This window comes from Gracilinanus agilis, chromosome 6, assembly GCF_016433145.1.
Source record: "Gracilinanus agilis isolate LMUSP501 chromosome 6, AgileGrace, whole genome shotgun sequence".
NCBI lineage: Eukaryota > Metazoa > Chordata > Mammalia > Didelphimorphia > Didelphidae > Gracilinanus > Gracilinanus agilis.
Genome location: NC_058135.1, coordinates 53,432,006 through 53,437,377, shown reverse-complemented (window position 1 = coordinate 53,437,377; position 5,372 = coordinate 53,432,006). Strand labels below are relative to the sequence as shown.

Sequence of the window (5,372 nt, the reverse complement as noted above, 5' to 3'; positions counted from 1 at the left end):
TAGATAGAATATATCTCTATCTAGCTGTGTGTCTGTCTGTCTATTCTATCTATCTATCCATCTTCCATCCAACCATCCATCTATCCATCTATCTATCTATCTATCTATCTATCTATCTATCTATCCATCCATATTGTTTCTCTTATAGAATGTGAACTTCTTGAGATCAGGAACTGTTTCATTTATAGTTTTGTGAGCCTTGGTGATTGGATATAGTTGTGTCTGTAGAAATAACATTAAGGAAGACACATTACCATTTGCTTTGCTGCTAGACCTAAGAGCCATTTGACATTTCCATATGATGCAGATGAAAACTGTTGCCTCCGCCCAGCAGAATGAGCTTCTTGAGAGTAGGGAGTGTCTTGATTGTTGTTCAGTCACTTTCAGTTGTGTTTGATTCTTAATGATGTCATTTGGGGTTTTCATGGCAAAGATACTGGAGTGATTTCTTTCACCAGCTCATTTTACAGATGAGGAAAGTAAGGCAAACATGGCTAAGTGACTTGCACAGGATGACACATCTAGTAAGTTCCTAAGACCATATTTGAACTCAGTAAAATGAGTCTGACTCTAGGCCCAACCTCCTGTCCGCTGTGCTACTTACTTAGTTGCCTCAGAGACTGTCTTACTTTCCTATCTTTGTATTTTGTATCTTCTGTGCTTGAAATAGCTTTGCATACATTGAGTATTTAATAAATGCTTTTTCATTCATTCATTTGTTCATTTATTCAAAGCTCTAGTGTGGTCTACTAAGGTAAAAAAAAAACTTCACATACTGGCCAGATGACAGTCTACATATCTCTCACACGACTAGTCTAGGTAAATTCAGAAGACTTGACAGAAAGCCAACCGGCAGATAGTAAATTTGTTCTGGCCACAGAAACTGGAAAAGTACCTTTTATCAGGCTTTTGAGGGGACATAATTTACAATGGAGGGAGGTCCCACAACAAAGATTTCAGGAATCTTTTGAAGTTTTAAAGTACATGTGATGATGTATAAAATAGTTGTGCCCTACCATGTAGAAATGTAATTGTTTCTTGTTCATAGTTATGTCTGCATGGCCTCCAAGGTGAGTGTTTTGAGGGCAGGCTGAGAAACTGTGTATGAATGCTGATGTCACTTGTTTAGTGGGCTTTGCTGCATTCTTCAGCAACTTTTAACATGGACTTTAAAGTATAAGTAAAGAAGAAATAAAACTCAAAATAAAACAAAACAAAATTTACCAAGTTTCTTAGAAGTTTTGTATGTGGCTGTAAATCACACTATAATAATAGAAACTGACATTCTTTGCTTTTTTTTAAAACCCTTACCTTTTCTCTTGGAATCAATACTGTGTATTGGTTCCAAAGCAGAAGAGTGGAAAGTGTTAGGTAATAGGGTTAAGTGACTTGCCCAGGGTCACACAGCTGGGAAGTGGCTGAGACCAGATTTGAACCCAGGACCTCCCATCTCTAGGCCTTACTCTCAGACCACTGAGCTACCTAGCTGCCTTCCATTCATTACTTTTCAAAGCTTTTCTCCCTAGGCATTGTATAATATTTAAGTACTCGTAATGAAATATGGGTTTGGATCCCTAAGAGCAAGAGAGACAATAATATCAAACCAGAAATATTTGAAATGAATTAATATATATAATAGGTAGCTGTCCAAGAGCTCCACAAAGATTCCTAGTGGGTAGGACACTCAGAAAGGGGAACCAAGGACTGAGAGAAAATGGGTTTAGGGTTAAGGACTAATGGAGAGAGAACATAAAGACACACAGACAAAGAAAGTTCTGGCATAAGGTAGTCAGACAGTGAGTAAGTTCTGATGGTCAAGAGCTTCCATGGTTCAGAGCTTAGATGGTTCAGAGCTTAACCCTTAGCTGACATACTGCTCGTTTATTGGAGTTACAACAGTATAGGGAGAAGGGAAAAAACAAGTGGTCTGATACATTGGCACTATGAGGTAATCACCACAAGATACAAACTGTGGGAACCTAAAACAATAGAGAGAGCTAACACCTAGATCAGGAGTTCATATGGCCTCAGGCATCTACAGTTGTTTGATACATATATTAATTGATTGTTTTAGGTAAAATAAGGAGACTGAGATAACTGACCAGTATTCCATAGTGTAGCCTTTGGGAAGGGCTAGGAATTTGGCAAGGTGGAGGTTCAATTTAACTCAAGGATACAGAAATCAATCATAAGCAATACAAGAGTCAGTTTTTGAGCACCCTTAAAATAATATCCAGATTAATGTAGACCTGGATTGCGACATAATATATAAAATATTACATTATAATATATAATATAATAATATGTACATACTAACGTATATGCACATTCATATTTTGTCAAGAAACCAATTGAGTAAAGAAGCTTTATTTTATAGATAACATTATGCAGAGTGTAATCGGTTCTTAAGAATTTTCCTCTATACCTTAATGGACCATTTCTTGAAAGACATAATGTATTTATCATACAGCTCCCAATCTATGCTTTTCCAGCTTGCTAAGATCCACCAAATCTACTGGCAGGGCCTTAAAAAACCCAATATTGCCTCCTCCTCAGAGCAAAGAATTTAAGGAGGATTTATGAAATACGAGCATTAACAACTATCATCAAAAAGAGAGTTCCAGGGGGTAGCTGGGTAGCTCAGTGGGTTGAGAGTCAGGCCTAGAGACAGGAGGTCCTAGGTTCAAATCCGGCCTCAGACACTTCCCAGCTGTGTGACCCTGGGCAAGTCACTTGACCCCCATTGCCCACCCTTACCACTCTTCCACCTAGGAGCCAATACACACAGGTTAAAGGGTTTAAAAAAAAAAAGTTCCAACAAGAATACTTAAAGGCATCGTATTTCTACCAAAGTGCACATTAGAGGAAACATATATACATATGTATTCACAGGTATTTATACACGCATCTATCTGTCTTTAAAATCTATTATCTATAAATCAATCATCTCTACTGTCTATCAATCATCTATTGCTTATCATCTAACAATAGTCTATTAGTCAGTGCTCTCTTTGCTAGCATATATCCTTAAATTAGAGTGATCCAGAGAAGATTAGCTTGGCTCTTGAACAAAGATGACATGTACATTTTGTGAAGCATCCCATATTTTAAAATAAAAAATGATTATTCATTTAAAAAAATCTGTCATTGATTCATCTCTTTGACCTAGCATACAAGTTTCTGTAAAGTCTGTTTTTCTATAAAATGGTGGGTCACTTATTTGTCCGAATAGGACACTTGGTAGAGGCGGGGAAACTGGGTGCTGGGGACCTTCTTGGGGAGATAGGTGAAGGGTTGTGGAACAAAGAAGAGAATGGAGAATGTCACTTCAGATGTAGTGGGAGAATTGAGAGCTCAAGAAAATCTCTTGAAATAGAATGGACATTTTTGATGTTCATTTTCTCTGCCAACCTAATTCTACTGATTGGCTCTTTATCTAGAGATTAGGTCATTTTGGCCCTTCTAGCACCCTTGGTGAGTTAAAATCTTGACTGCCTTAGGAAATATCATGCTTCCGGCATAGAATAAGTGGCAAGGGCTGGTTTTAGATGGCAGGGGTTCAAATCAAAGCTTTTATTACGTATTATCTGTGTGTCCTTGGTCAAGTTATTTCTCTGGATCTTAGTTACCTCAATCATAAAATTAGGGAGTTGGATTCACTCAGGGGCTCTTATCCTGCTGTCCATAAACTTGATTGTAAGGAAATATTTTTGATAATTGTATCTCAGAGCAATCAGTTCCCTTTGTAATCCTGTATATTTTTCATGCATTAAAAAAAATATCACTCTGAAAAAGAGTCTATAGGTTTCATCAAACTGCAAAAACAGGGCTTATGAAACACAAAAAAAAGATAAAGGTACACCTTCGATAATGTTAAGGTCCTTTCCATTTCTAAATCTTAGGATTTACCTCAATAATTTTCATTACATAGGAACAGAAAGGTTGCCAGTTAATTGTATTATATTATAACCATCAAAGTTTTGGTGGGGACTGTCTGCTTACAGTCCCGGAAACCAGAGGAAAAGCAATAAAAATAAACACAAAGCATGCTTACATATTCACAGGAAACTTTCCCTGACAGCCTGACTTGGACACAAAGAAATACAGTTCACAAAGAGAATGGAAAATATTGCAAGGCTTTTAATTTGGGGGTGGCCCTGACAAAGAAAATCAGCCCCATGCCCTCCAGTTTCTGCTAGCTGCCTACCATCTAGCATCTGGAGATATTGTTGCACAGAACTCAGTTCTCCCTCCACCCCCTTCCCCATTACAGACAGGCAGTAGCTTGAAATCCCCTACTCAAACACAAGTGATCCATGCAGATGCATATCAGCCTGTGACTCACAGGCTAAGTAAGGATAGGGATCATGGGAGTTTAACTGAGGACAAAATGGGAAGGTTTTCCCTTGCCTACCACATTCCCTGAGAGGTGCTTAGAGAGGGCTGCTACATCCACACCCAGATATCTAGGGGGTAAGAATACATTTGGCTGCCTGCTAACGCACCCACAAAGATTATTGGGACTCCAGAGAATGGTAGTGCAAGCTGCTTCTTGGCTATTTTTCCTTTGCTCTCCTGCCTTCCTACTGCATTTGAAAGGAGCAACTGCCCCACCCTTTACCTACCACTTAGAGCTACATTTCTAAGGAGCACAGAAGCCAGGAGAAAGGATAAGGAGGACACTTGGGATTTTTCTCATGCCTTTCATTTACTTGGTGAGTCCAAAGGACTTATGGATACCAACCCTTGGAGCCCCTATTAGGTCAGGAGTATAGAGAGCATAAGCGAGGAATGGCAAAAGATAGCAGGACTGGTTAGCAAGTAATAAGGAGAACTGGGAATGGCACCCAGCTGCTACTAATGATTATGAGTATTTGGCGGGGCTCCAGCCCTCCCCCACCTCCACTCCTTAAACATGAGGCCACTGATGTATGAAGGATGGTTGGAACTTGAACGGTCTATCATGCAAAATGCCCATATGCAGGAAGAATAGTCACGGGGGTGCTTACTCCTTGGCTATCCTGACTCTCTTCTGTTACAGGCTAAACAGTTTTGTTCTCGATTCAGAGTTCTTATACCGGAAGAGGAATTGTCCCCAATACATGAAGAATATTCAGAATTTCTTCAGATGCACTGCCTGCTCAGAGCATTTCAGCAAAAAAGCTTCCCACCTGTGTTTGCTCCATAGTAGGACAGGGCCATTTGCTTGCTGTTCCTTTCTCTTTCCTGCCCTATTTCTCGCTGTCTCTGTCTCTGTCTCTGTCTCTGTCTCTGTCTCTGTCTCTGTCTCTCTGTCTCTCTCTCTCTCTATCTGTCTGTCGCTGTCTGTCTGTCTGTCTGTCTGTCTGTCTCTCTCTCTCTCTCTCACACAC

The 5,372-nt window shown here is 39.6% G+C and overlaps 1 non-coding gene across 1 annotated transcript; it reads left to right on the top strand.

Annotated features, from left to right (window-relative positions):
• Positions 1 to 3,002: 3,002 nt before the first annotated feature.
• LOC123253215 lies at positions 3,003 to 3,110 on the top strand. Its single transcript, XR_006506588.1, has one exon. It is a non-coding gene; the product is annotated as a U6 spliceosomal RNA (small nuclear RNA).
• The last annotated feature ends 2,262 nt before the right edge of the window (positions 3,111 to 5,372 follow it).